An 18,628-nucleotide genomic window follows, 5' to 3' on the forward strand; every position below is an offset into this window, starting at 1 on the left:
TTTGAAGGCTATATATGAAATGCAAATTATATTAATTACATATTTAAGTGTATTTTTAAATTTTTTTTTCAAGTTTTATTTATTTTTGAGAGAGAGAGCATGAGTTGGGGAGGGGAAGAGAGAGAGGGAGACACAGAATCTGAAGCAGGTTCCCGGCTCTGGGCTGTCAGCGCAGAGCCCGAAGCAGGGCTCGAACTCAACAGACCGTGAGATCATGACCTGAGCTGAAGTCAGATGCTTAACAGACTGAGCCACCCAGGCGCCCCACATATTTAAGTGTCTTGATTACGTATCTAAAAATCTGTATGTGCCTAACTTTAATAAAATAACATTTTAATTAAATACAAATAGGAAGTCATGTTGAACTTTGTAAGGTGGGTCCCGTTTGCTCCCTTTGAGTGTATATCCAACTCTACCTTATGACCCGAGTCCTAATGGAAGCTGAGTCTGGTTAGGAGGAACCTGAAAAAAAGAGAAACAGGAATAAATGAGATAGACACATAGAAAGAGGGATGTAGCTTGCATCAATGTGATATCAGTCTCTTCCTGCCTTTCTAGTTAAATGCTAAACAAATAGGTTGGAGAGAGTGCCAAATTATTTGCCTCCTGGGACATTCAGATAACAGAGTCAACAGAGTTTCAATGAAAAAGAACCAAACTCTTTTCCTTACCACATTAAACCAGATGTCCAAACACTTATTAATGCAAAAGGGAATGGACCAAGCTTATCTTTCATAAACCTACACAATGATTATTGATGTTGTATGGTTAAATCTAATTTTGTATGAATGGCTTCTTTAGGAGGGACTCTACATAGTTGAAGTAATAACTACATAAAAGACATTCATTTTTGTCTTTTCCTGGATGGCTTTATTTACTTTTTCTCTTCTGCTTGTGCTTGTTTGACGCTTGTGTGTGCGGAACAATTTCACGATTCAGAAAATGACCTCGTACCCCTAGTCATTCTTCCCTCTTCCTCTCCTGTTTTCCTTTTTGTCTTTCTGCCTCTTTTACACGTAAACAGCCTCTTATACAAATTATCGGTATGAAATTTGTAAGTATGTCTTTGATTTGCTTCAAGTTCAAGGGAAATGAAAGTTGTTCCTGATTATCCAATGGTTTTATCTCAGTTTAATCACACTAACCAGTGAAGAGTGATTTGCTTCAGAGCCACTGCATTTTGAAGAAAGGTAATGACATGTTCTCATCTATTCTGCATCCGGGGTCTCATTTATGTTACTTACCCACTTGTAATTGCTATATTTGAAAAAGATTGATAATTTTACATTATTTCTTGCAACTGGAGAAAGATGAGTAATATACAATTGTTCTACTCAGTAAGCGGCATTCCGGTTTTCAAATAACCAGAAGAGCAAGAGAGAGTTATATGAAAAGAAACAACTGAAAGGGATGTGCTATTTATATCAGTGATTCTAGGGAGACTATTTTATTCATTCAATGACAACAACACCTTACCATGTACAAAACACTAGTAATCTTCATTATAAATTATGAAGAGTGTGTCCAGTTGTATAGTTAAACTCTATTCTTTGACAAATCTGGGGGAAAATACCATCATTTTGTGGTGTGTTACGTTTGATGTAAGAGATCAAACAAAACTTAAAATTTAAAGATATGTTGATGTTTATGTTAGCATAAAAAAGGGGCCAAATAAAATATTTACTCAACTAAATTAATCTAAATTAAGTAGCCTGACGACAATCCAATAACTACTGGAATCTTCCCTCCTTCCTTCCTACCTTCCTTCCTTCTTTCTCTTTCTTTCTTTCTTTCTTTCTTTCTTTCTTTCTCTTTCTCTTTTTCTTTCTCTCTTTCTCTCTCTCTCTTTCTTTTTTTCTAAATTTACATCCACGTTAGTTAGCATGGAGTGCAATAATGATTTCAAGAGTCGATTCCAGTGATTCATCCCCTATGTATAGCACCCAGTGCTCATCCCAACAAGTGTCTTCCTTAATGCCCCTTACCCATTAGGCTTATCCCCCCACCCACAGCCCCTCCAGCAACACTCAGTTTGTTCTCTGTATTTAAGAGTCTCTTCTGTTTTATCCCCCTCCCTGTTTTATATTATTTTTGCTTCCCTTCCCTTATGTTCATCTGTTTTGTCTCTTAAATTCCTCACATGAGTGAAGTCATTTGATATTTATTTTTCTTTGACTAATTTCACTTAGCATAATACCCTCCAGTTCCATCCATGTAGTTGCAAATGGCAAGATTTCATTCTTTTTGATTGCCGAGTAATGCTCCTTTGTATGTGTATGTGTATATATATATATATATATACACACATATACACATATATATATGTGTATATATATATGTGTATATATATATGTGTGTATGTGTATATATATATATATATATATATATATATCACATCTTCTTTACCCATTCATCCATCGGTGGACATCTGGGCTCTTTCCATACTTTGGCTATTGTCGATAGTGATGCTATAAACATTGGGGTGCATGTGCCCCTTAGAAACAGCACACTTGTATCCCTCGGATAAATACCTAGTAATGCAATTGCTGGGTCATAGGGAAGTTCTATTTTTAATTTTTTGAGGAACCTCCACACTGTTTTCCAGAGTGGCTTCACCAGCTTGCATTCTCACCAACGATGCAAAAGAGATCCTCTTTCTCTGCATCCTCACCAACATCTGTTGTTGCCTGAATTGTTAATTTTAGCCGTTCTGACTGGTGTGAGGTAGTATCTCATTATGGTTTTAATTTGTATTTCCCTGATGATGAGTGATGTGGAGCATTTTTTCATGTGTCGGTTGGCCATCTGGATGTCTTCTTTGGAGAAGTGTCTATTCATGTCTTCTGCATTTCTTCACTGGATTATTTGTTTTTTGGGTGTTGAGTTTGATAAATTCTTTATTGATTTTGGATACTAACCCTTTATCTGGTATGTCATTTGCAAATATCTTCTCCCATTCTGTCAGTTGGCTTTTAGTTTTGCTGATTGTTTCCTTCACTATGAAGAAGGCTTTTACCTCGATGAGGTCCCAATACTTCATTTTTGCTTTTATTTCCCTTGCCTCCAGAGAGACGTGTTGAGTAAGAAACTGTTGCAACTAAGATCAAAAAGGTTTTTGTTTGCTTTCTCCTATTGGATTTTGATGGCTTCCTGTCTTACAGTTAGGTTTTTCATCATAATTATTAATATTTGGGGATATCTGCATTTGGGTGATTATGAAATCAAATGAATGTAATAATATTAATCAAATAAACTATTTCTGTATTAGTGGTGAGTATTTCAGGACTTCAGCTATTGATTCAAAAGTACACATAATTATTACAATCTCTAAAATTCATAATAAGGCTTTTAAATACTAAATAATTCAGTTATTCACTCATTTAAGCCAATATTTATTAGGTACTAAAGAAGCTGTGGTAAACAAAACATAGGACTTTCATATTTATAATGGAGACAGTAGTCAAAAAAATATTAACACCAAATGCTACAAAGAAGTATATGGTGCTACCAGAATGGATATGTAACCTCCTACTCATGGGAGTAGGCCATCAGACATCTTAAGCTCAGTTCAAGGAGGCCATCTTTAAGTTTCATATTGGAAGAGCATATAACCGTTGCAGTATTTGTCACAAGTACTTCCTAGTTGAGCCAGCATTATAACAACCCATATCCCATTAAAGGGAGCAGGGGTATTGTTAGAAGAACAGCAACAAGTTTGGAATCACGACTGTCAACTGAGAAGTAATTTTAAGTGGAATTTCCAACCACAGATCTTGTCGTGATCTCATGGGCTCTTGGTGTCTTATGAACAGCAGCATTTGCCCATTAACATTGGGGAAATTCTCCAGATGGATGTTAAATATGACAGAGATCTAAACATATGTCACTCCAAATGCCGCAAGGGCACACAAATATGAAGAATCCCAACTCAGACTGTAAAACTCTGAAATGCATGCTACAAAATGACTTATGACAAGAGAAGGCTCATAGTGTCTCTGGGAGATAGATACACAACCCATTATGAAGGTTCTCCCCAAGAAAAGGAGGGGAGGAAAAGAATGGTCGTCAAGGTAACTTTAAAGACAGACTTTGGACCAGTAGTCCTTAATGGTACACAGTAAAACTCGCTGAAATTCAACTTCAGTATCCTCCTTAGCAAGATTCTCCAACAGAAAATGCTGTTCTGAGATATGATGTCACAATCATCATCTTCTTCTTCTTCTTCTTCTTCTTCTTCTTCTTCTTCTTTTACTAGAAGACATCTGCTGAAAATGGATCTTGTCAGATGTTACATTCTGAAAAATAATTTAGATAAAGAAAGTTTCCTCGAGTTATATATATAGATAGCAAGTAAAAACATCCTACCAAAATTTTATCAGTTGTTCTCCCCTCCTACCAAGTTAGACCTTTAGTTTATTTACCGCAGGTATCTTTTTCCATCTATCAGAAGTGTGTGCATGTGTGCGTGTGTGTGTGTGAACATACCTTGGCAGTTAAGCAATTTTACTCTCAACTCAGGCAAGTTCCAAACGTTGTACAGATTCACAGAGGAGCAAATTGTTCATTGCCCCCAGAAGTCTCCCTTTGTTGTATTATATGAACAGGGGCAAGACAAGTTTATAGAAATCTATTAGTTGGAGATTAAAGGGGCACTTCTGTGGTATAAACTGAAGCAAGGAACTTTTTGGAAGGTCAGGGAGCTTGTGCTAAATTTATTTTCAGAAGTTCCCCTGGATTAAATGCCATCAGAGACCAAAATCCCCTGAACCAATTTAAATAGGCAAATTTAATGTAAATCATTACAATGACCCAGTAAAACCAAATATGCACAAAAAAACTAATCATAGACACATATTACCAGGCAATTTACTAATATAAAATACAAAAATGTTGTTTCTTACCTCAAAGTATCATCAATTTTTAAAGAGAGCATTAAAAATGTTATACATGGTACCTATTTTCTCAAAGTTAAAAGTGTTTGTAGGAAATACACCACTTATTAGACATGACCAAAGGAATATAAGGAAATGACAAACAACATATTATTGCCTTGGAAAAAAAAGGGCATTAGTAAAAGAAAGTAACTAGGTATTTGATTCAGTCATACTCAGATTAGTGGGTAGAGATTTTGGTTTTCAATAATTCAACAATATCATAAAGTAACAACTTTAATTGTGTGGGTTTTATATGGCATTTCAAACATAAACATGGATATAGAGTAATAGGGGAGAAAATCATTTATTACAATACTCATGAGTTTAAACACTTCATGCCCTAAGCCTGTTGCAAAAATCCCTATGTTTTATTCCTGCATGTAATTAAATCAATTAAACTAGTGGATAAATAATGAATGCTTCCCATAAAGAATACAAGAGTTTATTTGACTAATATCACGTTTCCTCTATGTGAATGATTCTTTATGTTGGATGGATACATAACCAATAGTCTTATATCTTAAAACAAGCAAATGAACAAAAAAACATGGCTGAGATGTATTCATTAAAAATAATTCAGGGGTCACTTTGTCAAATAAATATAAACTTATATATTTTCCTTCATTAAAGTGTTAATAAAATTAATATCAAATAATATAGATCTATATACAGAGAGAGAATATATATCCCTAAAGATAAATACCTAATTTTAAGGATGCAGTCATAATTAATTTATTTCAAAGAAAGCCATCAATAATTCTTTAAGAGGTTGTTATATCTATGTTTCTACTTAGTTTGTAACTAAAATAATCCAACAACATTCTACATATTATTTTTATGATATTAAAACTTGAAAACAGAACCTATTACTTGACAAACTAGATCAATTAAATACACACTTGGATTTAGGGAGGAAGAAATGGAAACAATTGCAATTCAAGAAGAGGGAACTGTATAAGCAATGACACAGGAGAGTGACACAGGTGGTTATATCAAGGAATTATTAAGTGGCATGGAGTCTTGGGCTGTCCATTAACTCTAAAGCCTCCTATAGTTGAGGAATGACCCTGGTCTCTCCTCTGATTGCATGAGTGCTCATGGCTCACCAAGAAGCATCCAGATGAAGATCATTTGAGCCCTAATCAGTCATACATAAGCTCATAAATAAGCTTTTATATTGGAAAAGTGGTATGAGAAGGTAGAGTCTATCAAGGAGGCTTTGGTATTGGTCAAAGGGAGGCCAAGAAGTCCCAAGTGGAGATAAGCAGACTCAGATATCTCAGGGCCTAGTAAATGAACCTGATTTAAGAAGGAAATACAGCACATATTATAAAAGTTTATCCAGGGGTGAGAGTTACTACATGCCATGCAATGGAAGCATACTGACAAAAAATGCTTGATTCTTAGTCATAACGTTAAATAATCATCTTAGTTTGGTGTGGAAGTCCCATCTTACCATAGCCAATTTTCCCTTTCTCCAGCGAATGAACCCAGCTTTCTTCATCCTCTTCTGAGCAGCCATGCCCTCCATGGGATTCTGCAATCCTCCCCTGAGCCAGGAGCTTCATATTCATCAGCTTAGGCCAGTTATCGTCTCATTCTGAACCTTTCCAGGTACATGGCTTTAACATGTGTGTGGAAAAAACCTCTGTCCCACAGATACTTAGAATGTGCTGGAAGATCCTGGGAAGGTTTTTCTCATTCGTGGTAACCGACATAAGGTAAAGAATTTTCTCTATTCTGCCTCTTTGTGTACATGAAAACTTGAACGGAAGCAGCCATCCCAGCACCATTGGGGACTAGCGAGAGAATTTCAGAGAAGGTGAACCAGAACCATGGTAATACTGAGACTTAATCAAACAACCACTGCCCTTTACTTTATATTTGCTTTTTTATGATATAATAACGTCTTCGTTCTGTTGTTTGTAGGCAAAGGAGTCTCATACGTATGCTAGCAGGTTGGGAGTAAGGCTGCAAAAGTAGGTCAGGATAAGATTATCAAGGAGGCAGAAGCCAGACTAAGGAGTGTGAGCTTTACTTGGTAAACAGAGGGGGTCACCGATGGCTTTTGAGCTGAGCAGTGACATGATGAAAGCCATACTTCAAAGGATTAATTTAGAAGTTGTGTGTGGGAAGGGTTTAAGAGAGGCTCAGAACATTTCACCACTTGGAAGGCATTGTTGAATATTCATAAAAACTAGTTTATCACTGAGCATAAATAATTTTCAAACACAAAGTAAAATACAGTATGTGTTGCCATGGAAATGACAAAGCCTAGGAAAGATAATGACAAGCACAAAAGATGGTGCCATTGTAATTTAAATTAGTTTAAGTCTTTCTAGAATTTAAGTACGTTTTCAGGCAGAGTATTTTGAACACACGAGGAGAAGATTACCGTTATTTTGTATTTCTTACTAAAAAAGAAAATACCGAAAGAGATTTTTGCACACGAGACCTATAAATCTAAAGGAGGTCAAGTTCACACCGTCAAAAAGCTGACTAGGGTTGGAAAAAGGGAATGAACAAATCAAGAATGAACTTCCAATGCTGAGCACAGCTCTGGTGTCCCTGTTAGCCCTTGTGATCGTTGCAGTCATCGTGATAATGTAATTTGATAATGCTCAAATATCTTGGCCCCAATTAAGTGCTAAGCTCTGTACATAATACACGGAGGCACGTGGCACCCCTTTCTCCCTCACTACCATTCACATTTGCTACCGATGATGAAGTGTAAGAGAGGCAAAAACACATCACGGCGAAACTCAGAGAGATGAGAAACACGCATAAGTGAGAAACGAAGCTATAAGCTATCTGGATGGTTAAATCATAATTATGCCTAAAGATATGAATTAATAAAGAGTTTTGAAAGGATGACAGGTATACAGATGTGAACCTAATGGAGATAAATATCTCGGAGTCTAAAATTTCAAAGACGTTTTGAACAATAGTTAGGAAAATTACCGCGTATAAAAAGAGAGAGGTTATGAAAGCTAAAAAATCTCCTCAATTAAACTGAGTGCACATAATAAATGTTATGTTAACTCAATGTGGGGTGGGGGGCGGGGGAGTCGGTGGAGAAGAACACACCAAAAATATTAAATGTCTTTAAACATATAACTTAAGACAGAAACCTCACTAAACTTGACCATAATATTCTGGAAAGGCATGTCATATTTCTTAGACTCACTCTTCACTACTCCTGGTAAAGAAGTCAGTGTGTGTTTGCATATGTGTATCTCCCTACACCGGACAGCAATGAATGAACTAAAAGAACTAAGAATTGAGGGGCGCCTGGGTGGCTCAGTTGGTTGGCGACCTACTTCATCTCAGGTCGTGATCTCACGGTTCATGGGTTCGAGCCCCACATCGGGTTCTGTGCTGACAGCTCAGAGCCTGGAGCCTGTTTGGGATTCTGTGACTCTCTCTCTCTGCCCCTCCCTCGCTCACACTCTGTCTCTCTCTGTCTCAAAGATACATAAACATTAAAAAAAAATTTTTAAAAAGAATTAAAACTTGAGACATAAAGTGTATCAATTATAAGGGCTTTCTATGCCTATAGTTCACCTCCATACACTTTTTTTTAAAGTATATTTATTTATTTTGAGAGAGACAGAGAGAGAGTGCGAGCAGGGGCAGGGCAGAGAGAGAGAGAGGGAGAGAGGGAATCTCAAGCAGGCTCTATGTTGTCAGCACCGAACCCGACATGGGGCTCGGGCCCACAAACCATGAGATAATGACCAGTCAGATGTTTAACCGAGTGAGCCACCCAGGCGCCCCTCCATACCCTTTAAATAATATTCCAAAAGCAGTGGTTCACTGGGCCCTGTCCCAGAGGTTTCTGATTCCGTAGGTGGAAGGGTGGGGGCTGGGAATTCACATTTTCCAAGTTCCCGGTGGTGGTGCTGTTGCTGCTTCCTCGCACTGAGAACCACTCTACACGGTTAGAGGAATCTACAAAGGCATCTGTCCAAGTGGCCAGTGGTTCCCATTCAAAGTCCCTCCACCTCCAACTTCTCCAAGAAGCTGCCTAAAGATACTGTCTCCATTTCCCCAATTCCCATTCCCTCCTCGGGCCACTTCAGTTTGGTGTCGGCTTGGGGCTTGCTTCAGAAGCTGCTGCTCAGGGCTGACGACCCCCACCGACCTCGAGGACACCACTCAGCCTTACTGCACCTTGCTGACCACCCTACGCTCAAGGGTTTGGTAAAAGGCCCACCTTTCCTGTTTGGCCCTCAGACTCCAGGGTATTTACTTGGGCTCAGCCTCCTCTGTCCCACCCCAGATTCTCACTGATTTCCATATCATAGCCAGCTTGATCTCCTGAAAATTCCAAAACGATCACATGGATTTCCTGTTTACATTTCTCAAATTTCTCCCCGCCTCTCTTAGTGTTTCCTTCATCTCGATTGCATTCACAGGACCACTTACATTTCCCTTGTTACAGAGGCTTAACAGCCTCTCCCTGTGGAAAGCGGTGCTTTCCGACAACACTTTGTAAGAGCACCTTGAACTTATTAGGTTACTAGGAATGCAGTCACAAAATGCCGCAGACTGGATGGCTTAAACAGACATTTATTTTCTCACAGTTCCGGACACCGTAAGCCTAAACTCAAGGTTATGGGCCACCTTCCTGCTATGTCCTCATGTGGTCTTTTATGTGTGCAATCACAGCCCTGGCGTCCCTCTGTGTGCCCCAGTCTCCTCTTTATTTTTTTAAAGTTTCTTTATTTTTTGACACAAGAGTGTGAGCAGGGGAGGAACAGAGGGAGAGGGAGACATAGGATCCGAAGGCGGCTCCAGGCTCCGAGCTGTCAGCACAGAGCCCGATGTGGGGCTCAAACTCACAAACCGTGAGATCATGACCTGAGCCGAAGTTGGATGCTCAGCCAACTGAGCCCCCCAGGCACCCCCCAGTCTCCTGTTTTTATAAAAACACCAGTCAGTGGGAGTAGGGCCCACCCTAAACGTCTCATTTTAACTTAAGTACTTCTTTAAAGACCCTATATCCAAATACAGTCATATTCTGAACTGGGTGTTAGGGCTTTAACATAGGAACTGGGGGGGGGGGGGGGGGGACACAGGCAGCCCCTAACAGGCATGGTGGCTCATACTAGAACTGTAATTGCTTAACCTCCCTGCCCTCCACCACTTGGGGACTCCAGGCTGAATCTGAAGCACCTACCATAGTGTGTTCCCAAACAGACTCATCCAACAAAATCCACGTGGCCTTGTGGTGACCCAGCCTCTGCAGTTCCGAGACAGAAGACTGAAAAGAATCAGAGGAAAAGTGCTCAGAATCTAAAACAAAACAAAACAAAACAAAACAAAACAAAACAAAACACACTGAATGGCTCTGTGCAGTGGTTAACACAGCCTCAGTTCGGTCCCCAGTTTACGTTCTCAAACAGCTAAAAACAGAGAACACAAATAATCAATATCCAATCTCCTACTGCAGATTCTCATTATTAAAGGTAACAATGCCAGAGCCAGCAGGGGTACAAGAGTCAAGGTCAATCCGTTCTTTCTGTCCTGCTGCTGCTCAGGCTGACCAACACACTTCCTAATGTACAGGCTGTTGTCCATCACCGGATTCCTAGACATTACACAGCAGTTACATAAAGTACATTTGATACAATGTTCCACTTTGTTATAAAACAAAATCGCTGCCCTGTCGGGGCGCCTGGGTGGCTCAGTCAGTTAAGCGTCCGACTTCGGCTCAGGTCGTGATCTTGCGGTCCGTGAGTTCGAGTCCTGCGTGGGGCTCTGTGCTGACAGCTCAGAGCCTGGAGCCTGCTTTGGATTCTGTGTCTCCCTCTCTCTGACCCACCCCCATTCATGCTCTGTCTCTCTCTGTCTCAAAAATAAATAAATGTTAAAAAATAAATAAATAAATAAATAAAATAAATAAAATAATAAAACAAAATCGCTCTTCCTTGGTGGGGCGGGGGACAGAGAAAGTTTACAGAAATATATCAAAGTAGAAAATGTTGTCATTCAAACAATAGCCATCGGTAACACGTATTTCTGTGTGTCTCATTTCCTATGTATATATTAAAATATGGGTGATGCCTTATGCAAATGCACATGTTAAACAAAAATGCTCATACTCTGCTTACTGACTTTTTCCCAGTGCTTTAGTCTTATAGTAATCCTTCTAATTTTGAGAAACACTTGATTTAGATCTTTCGGGCCTTACCTTTTTATCTCTTTTTTATCCATGTAGAATTGGTTTTAGTGTATGTTGTGAGAATATAATTATTATGATGCTTCTTTTATCCTTCCTTTTAACATAAAAAAAAATATTTTCTTCTTTTAGAAATAAAAAAAAAAGCATTACTCCTTAAAAATTTCAAGTGACTGGGACGCTTGGGTGCTTCAGTTGGTTAAGCTTCCAGTTAACCAAGTTAATCAAGGTAAGCGTGATTTCAGCTCAGGTCATGATCTTACAGTTGGTGAGATCAAGCCCCGCATCAGGCTCTGAGCTGACAGTGTGGAGCCTGCTTGGAATTCTCTCTCTCTCCCTCTCTCTGCCTCTCCCCCACTCTCTCTCTCAAAAATAAAGAAACCTTTTTTTTTTTTTTAAGTTCAAGTGATTCAATGATCCTTTGAGTAAAATGAATTAATGATACAGTATTGCTTCTCTCGCACATCCTAAACCCGCACCAGAGGTTACTATGGTTTACATTTTTCACGTGGATTTGCAGACATTCTTTCGTGTATCATTAGTGGGCTAGATATATCTTTTTTTTTTTTAATCAAATTTGGTCGATAAATTGTACTATAACTTGCTTTTTCATACTTAACCCTTGCTTGGAGGTCATTTCATGTCATCGAAATAATTTACATCATTTTGCTTTAAAGTTGCACAACATTCCAAAGTCCAAATGTTCTATGTTGCATTTAACTGTGCAGTCAAGGATTGGTATTCAATTTGTTTTTAGGGTTTTTTTTTCTATTGCAAATAATATTGCAATGAATATTCCTGTACACACTTCATTTTACACAAGAGTTATGAGGGCTTTAGAACTAAATTCTGAAATTTAAGTATCAATTAAATTTTAACAGATTGCTAAACTGATTCCAAAAGGTTTGGTTCATTCTCCATTCCTACCATGAGTGTATGGGAGTAATCTTTTTTCACACATCATCACCAACTTAGCATATTTAAAATTATCTTCATTTGTTTCAACAAATGGTCAAGAAAAGTATCCAATTTAGTTAATTTGCCTGTGTTTTCTTTTACGTGAGATTTTTATTTTTTTGTATTTTTGTTATTTGTATTTCATCATCGTTAAATTGTGTTTTAAAGTTATTTGAAGGTTTATGTTCCTTTGCCTGCCTTTTTTTGAAAACTGAAACCTTTTGCCTGCTTCACTGATGGCAAATACTTTCACCAGTGTATTGGTACTTTGGAAGCTTAGCTCACAACTCTTTTCACTTTTTCTGTGGTGCAGATTCTCAGTGTCATGCCTTGCTTAAGTAGGTCCCACTGTAAAATATAAATACATCCGTACACATTTTTTGATGCAGTATTTCAAAATTCTGAAATTTAAATTTAGATCTCTTATCCATTTGGACGTGGTGCCAGATACCATGGAGGGGCCAATGGTCATGGACGGACATGTAATCAGGGAAGGTTTGTATCTCCTGTCCTTACAGCTTTCTTTCCCATTCCTTCAGGAATCTGCTCCAGTCTGATTTTTGTCTCCAGTAATCTCCACATTACCAAATCCAATGGTTATACTTTAATCCTTCGCATTCAACCTGATAGCTGTATTTAATATTGACATCACCCATTTTTCATGGAACACTTTCTTAGTGTCTGCAACTCCACTCTTGATTCTGGTCTCATTTTCCTGGATCTCCTTGGCCCAACCTCTAAATATTAGAATGCCCAGGGCTCAGTCCTAAGTGATGTCCTAAGTGATGTCATTAAGCAAAATGTCTCAGTCTTGGTGTGCATAAAAATACACTTATTTTTCTCTCAGATTTGGATAATAGTTTACTCTACATGCATTTCCCTCAAGCCAGACGAAAGCATGAACTCTGGAGCCAGGCTGTCTGTGTTTAAATCTCTATACACTGCTTACCAGCTGTGTGACCTTAAGCAACTTATTCAACATTTTTGTGTCTTAACTTCCTTCTCCGAAAAATGAGGGTTATAATAAGTACCCACCTCATCAGATTGATAAGAAGATTAAAAGAGGAAACAGTTTCAAAAAACTAGAGCAAGCCTGTCCTAAATATGCTAACTACCATTATTATTTGATGACATTATGCATTAAAATAGTTGATGCTAATTCTGTGTCCTTTTACTTGGCAAGTAACCTCTTCAAGACTTTCCACTCTGAAAGGTTTTAGTATTTTTTCCAAGAGTAGAGAAATTTTATGAGGCTAGCACTAGATGTGAATCTATTATTCTCCCCAAATATATTGCTTTGGCACCCGGTAATCCCTTCGATCTGAAAGCCTATGTCTCCTCAGGTCTCGAAATACGTCAACAATCAATTCTCTGGTTTGTGCCTTTTTTCCGCTCTTAGGGCTTTTCCCACATAACTCTTATTACATAGACCGTGAAACTTTGTGATAAATACTCCATGTCACTTATCACACTTTTCACACAGTTTTAATCTTTTTTTTCTTTTTATACCAGCCATGTTCTTGAAAGTCTTTAAGCTCAATCACCCAAATCACTAATACTTCACCCATGTAAATGCTGCTTTAAATTGTATTCTTTTGGTGTTTACTTGCAACTGCTAAAATAATTTGAGTTGCTTCTTTGCATATCACCATGCATATTTATCATATAGAATAACACCCTCCAAGGATACAAATTATATTTTCACTAAAGTCTTCTCATTTCTGTTGTCAAAAATGAAATGCACCAGACAATTAAAGAGATGACTTTATTCAGGTTATTGTAATAGGGCTATGTTCTTTAGGGAAGAATGTTTCAGAGGAAAGGAAGAGGACGTTGGGTTTTATAAGGACAGGTAAACAAGCATGTCTTGAGGAAGGATGGAAACTAGACTTATCCGAAAATATATGGTGGTCTTTTGAGGTTAGCCATTTGTCAAAAACTCAAAAAGGTCAGGGGTTTCCCTCCTGTTGCTGCTTTCCAGGAGCAAAAGATTTAGATAATATTCAATATTGTCAACTGTACTGACTCTGGTTTTTTTTTGTTTGTTTGTTTATGTGTTTCATCTAATGGTTGAATTTGGTAACTTACTTTCATGCAATTGAGTTACCATAAGCCAATGATAATTCTGTTTTATGGGCATGTGTGTATGCATGTGAAATGAGAGATGCTCATAACATTATATCCTTCAATTATTTCCATTAGTCACCTAAGTCATCATAGGTGTAACCATACTTTTTAACACAAATAATCTGGCAAGTTAGGATGTAGGAACAAATGTACGTGTCAGCATAATCATCTACTTCCTCCTTAACTTTGCTGTGGTTCCTTCTGTTGAACCCGTTGTGTTGTTTCTGTGATATTGTCAAGTGGTGAAAGCAGAGCCATGAACTAGCAGCCCAGTGGGTCACATAGTGAATGTCCTTCCCATGTTGTTTCCTTAATTTCAATAACCACACATTGCTAGTTAAAAGGCACCAATGCCAGGAATAGAAGTAGAACGTTTGAGGTAGATTTTTTTCAATTCAGTAGAAAGTATACCGAAGGCCTCATTAGTGATATGCCCCGATTCGAGAGACCCCTCGAAAACAATCCACCAGAGTCCAGAGTCAAAGCCAAGTGGCAAGGGTCGTTTATTGCAGGTTCGAACCCGGTCCTCCGCGCACTCGTTGCCGGTGACGCTAAGAGGCCCAGAGCGAGGATCTTACAGCTTCTTTTATAGACAGGCACAAACAAGTTAGGGATTTTTTGTGGTTACAGAGCTGTTATTGGTTGACATTTAAATTTGAACACTCAGCAGAACTAGATTGGTTCCCGCCTTTATTTCAAACCACTCAGCAGAACTTGATTGGTTCCCGCCCTTAGGTCAGACCACAACCGGGCACGCCCTGGCTGGTTTCGGGAATGGTGGGGGGGGGGGGGAGTCTTTTCTTTGCAGTTGTGAGTACACCTGGTAATTTTTCTCTTAGTCTCTCATTAGTAGTTCTTCATCAAGCTAGTTGTAGGAACTCAATTTTGTAAGTCATGGTCCAATTTGATTTCCGGATCATTTCAATAGTCAAATGAAGAGGATCAAAGATCTCAGGGACCCATCCTGCCTGGTCCCCTACTCCTTTTGTGATCTACAGGATAGGGATTGCAAATCCTCCAAATCTGGCTAATCCCCTAGCAGTTTTAAGGGATAGATTTATTTATGACCAGAAACATACTTCATGTTCATTTTTATAGATGGGTGCCTCAATGACCAGTTTCTGGAAGTGAATGAGGGAAATTGCGCTGCTTTTTGCTGGCCTACAGTCCATCTGGGAACCTCCAGGATCACAACACTCACATTCATTTTTAGTTGAGGCAGTCCACTAATCCTGTTGAAAGCAACTTAAAAATCCAGAGAGAAAATACAGAGTGAAAAACTGTTTGAAGGCATCAGAGAGATATTGAAGCAACCAAAACTGAAAAAATTAAATAAATAAATAAATAAATAAATAATCCTGACAATGGGGAGCCTCCCAGAGAAGTGAGCCAACATCCCTCAGGTCATTTGCAATTCTAAGTCTTCTGCAAAACAAAACAAAACACCCAAACACCAAAACCAAAAAAACCCAAACAGAAACAAAAATGAACCTGAGGTATGCAAAAAACAGACCCACACAGAAACAAGTACAAAAAACCAGAAACCTGATTTTTTTTTTTTTTTTTTTTTAACAAGAACAAGGCAGGAGAGCATGGGGAAGGAATCCAAAAGGGCAAGATTCTAGTAAGAAGCAAAGTTCAGAGAACTCTAAACTCAACACTATACACTCACAATCCATTGCCCTGAGTCATTTACCAAATTCCAAAGCAACTCAGAACATCAGAGTGAACAAAAAGCCAAAGAAAAAGCCTGATATCCTTAAGACAAAAAAAAAAAAAAAAAAAAAAAAAAAAACCAAGAATTAGTATTCCAGAGCCTACTCATTTCTCTTTAAAAACACAATCCAGGGATCACCTAATCCTTCAGAATACTGGAGGTGTAAAAAACCTTATAAATGGGGGGCGCCTGGGTGGCGCAGTCGGTTGGGCGTCCGACTTCAGCCAGGTCACGATCTTGCGGTCCGTGAGTTCGAGCCCCGCGTCAGGCTCTGGGCTGATGGCTCGGAGCCTGGAGCCTGTTTCCGATTCTGTGTCTCCCTCTCTCTCTGCCCCTCCCCCGTTCATGCTCTGTCTCTCTCTGTCCCAAAAATAAATAAAAAAAAAAAAAAACGTTGAAAAAAAAAATTAAAAAAAAAAAAAAAAAACCTTATAAATGGGAGGAAATTTGAGGGTGATAAAACCCTACACAATTTGGAGTTAGCTCAGTCTCTGTTTGGACTGTGGTCATTAGGCCAACCTATCTGTTGTAAGAAAATTTATACATCTCTACAATTTTCCTACCACAATATATGACATTCAGTAAAAAAAAAAAAAAAAAGATTACAAATCATTCTAAGATTAAATAAACAAAAAAAGTTTCAAAGACAGTCTAGTTATTGGGGTTTTCAAACAAGGATCTTTAAAAAGCTATCTACAATATGTTTTAAAAAGGAAGAACAGATTTTAAAAATACATTAAAAATTGGGGCACCTAGGTGGTTCAGTTGGTTAAGCAGCTGACTTCGGCCCAGGTCATGATCTCATGGTTCATGGGTTTGGGCCCCACATCAGGCTCTGTGCTGACAGCTCAGAGCCTGAAGCCTGCTTCAGATTCTCTGTCTCCCTCTCTCTCTGCCCTTTTCCGAATTGTGCTCTGTGTGTCTCTCTCTCTCTTTCTCAAAAATAAATAAACATTAAAAAAGATTTTTAAATATATATAGTCAACAAGGTACTGTAAGGAAAATGTTGCCTGAAAAATCTTTTGTTAATTCAACGGAAGGAAAGAAAGAAGAAGAAAAAAGAAACATAAAACAAGCAGTTTGAATAAGAAATAAATAAAAGATAGAAGAAAAAAACAAATATATCGCTAATTAAATTAAACAAAATTCCCTAAACATTTTAATTAAAAGAGACTGCCATCTGGATTAAGAGGGACTATATACTGCTTACAAGAGACAGCTTTAAATATAGATGAAAGTTTAAGTAAAAGTAAATTTAAAATAAAGAAAAAGCCACCATGCAAAAACTAACCAAAAGAAAGATTATTGCTCAACTAGTGTGTGTGTGCGTGTGCATGTGTGTGTGTGTGTGTTTAATTATGTGATGACATAAAATGCGAACAGTGCAGCTAAGCATTTGCTTAGAGCAAGGTTTATAGTCATTAATACAATATTAGAAACTGTTGCAGGATTTTTTGCCTCAATACCCAGGGTTTGTTGTCTCACTGCTTCGAAGACTGAAGGTGTGGAAACAAAATGAGCAGCAGGCCAAGTTTATTAGAGTGTAAGATCAGAAAGAAAGAACAGCACGAAAGCTCTTTACAGAGAGGGACATTCAAAAGTGAATGCCCGCGACAATAGGCAAGGGTCCTCTGGGTGCTGGGTTGTCCATTCCTGACTGGCTTGACTCCGTTGTGGGAGGAGTTAGACTATGGTCATACTGTCCCTCCTATAACACAAGTTTTATGGTTTACTTCTTTTAGTTAAGTATTTTGATTGTCAAATTCCAGAGGGGACCCTGAGGCGGAGTAGGTGGAGTCTGTCACATCTTTAAGAAAAACCTTCTGCCCAAGGGGTTTGCTGTGGTCAGATGCTCCCAGCTTTGTTCCAGAAGGTACGTTTTTCCCCACCTGGTGAGCTCATGTCCTAACTCTTTCCCTCTCTGCCTAATGAATCCTATCTTTTCCTATCATAAAACTAAGGAAGTTTTGCCCTAAACTCAGGATGTAAGGCTTTTAAGCTATTAAAAACAAAACAAAACAAAAAAAAAACTTCTCTTGTCTAGCCCATCAGTTACCTCTAGTGACTCAGTCCATAATCAACTCACAGACATCGTTGAACTTGATCCATCAATGGCATTTGACAATATATTATTCTCACCTCCTTCAAACATTTCCTCACTCGATCTCCAAATACCACACTCACTAGGTATTTTTCTACCTTACCACCTCCTTTTATTCAACCTTCTGCTGAACCACCCTCTTTACCCTATGCTCTCCACGTTGCAAAACACCTGGGCTGGGTGTCTATTCTTCTCTTGTCGACCACGTTCACTTTCTTGTCAGTCTCTTCAGGTCCCAAGGATTTCTACATCTTTTACATGCCCCAAACTCCAGTGTTCAGGTCTACTGTCCAGCACTGTATTCAAAATTCTACATTTATATATCCAACTGTCTACTTGATTTATCCATTTGGAGATTTAAGAAAACAATCCCAAACTGAATTCCTGTCACAAAATCATAACTGCTATCAAAAAAAAAAAAAAAAAAAAAAAAGGACCAGAATGAAGAGAACCTGGAGAGAGGCTTGGGGTAGAGAGTAGGGATGGGTTGCTGAGTTAGCTGGGATAGTGTGGGTAAGCTTCAATGAGTAATAACTTGGAGCTGGTAATGGAGTCAATCAAGTCGATCCTATTCTATTCACCAGGGACACCTGGTGGAAAAAAAAAGA

Source organism: Panthera uncia, chromosome A2 (genome assembly GCF_023721935.1).
Source record: "Panthera uncia isolate 11264 chromosome A2, Puncia_PCG_1.0, whole genome shotgun sequence".
Classification (NCBI taxonomy): domain Eukaryota; kingdom Metazoa; phylum Chordata; class Mammalia; order Carnivora; family Felidae; genus Panthera; species Panthera uncia.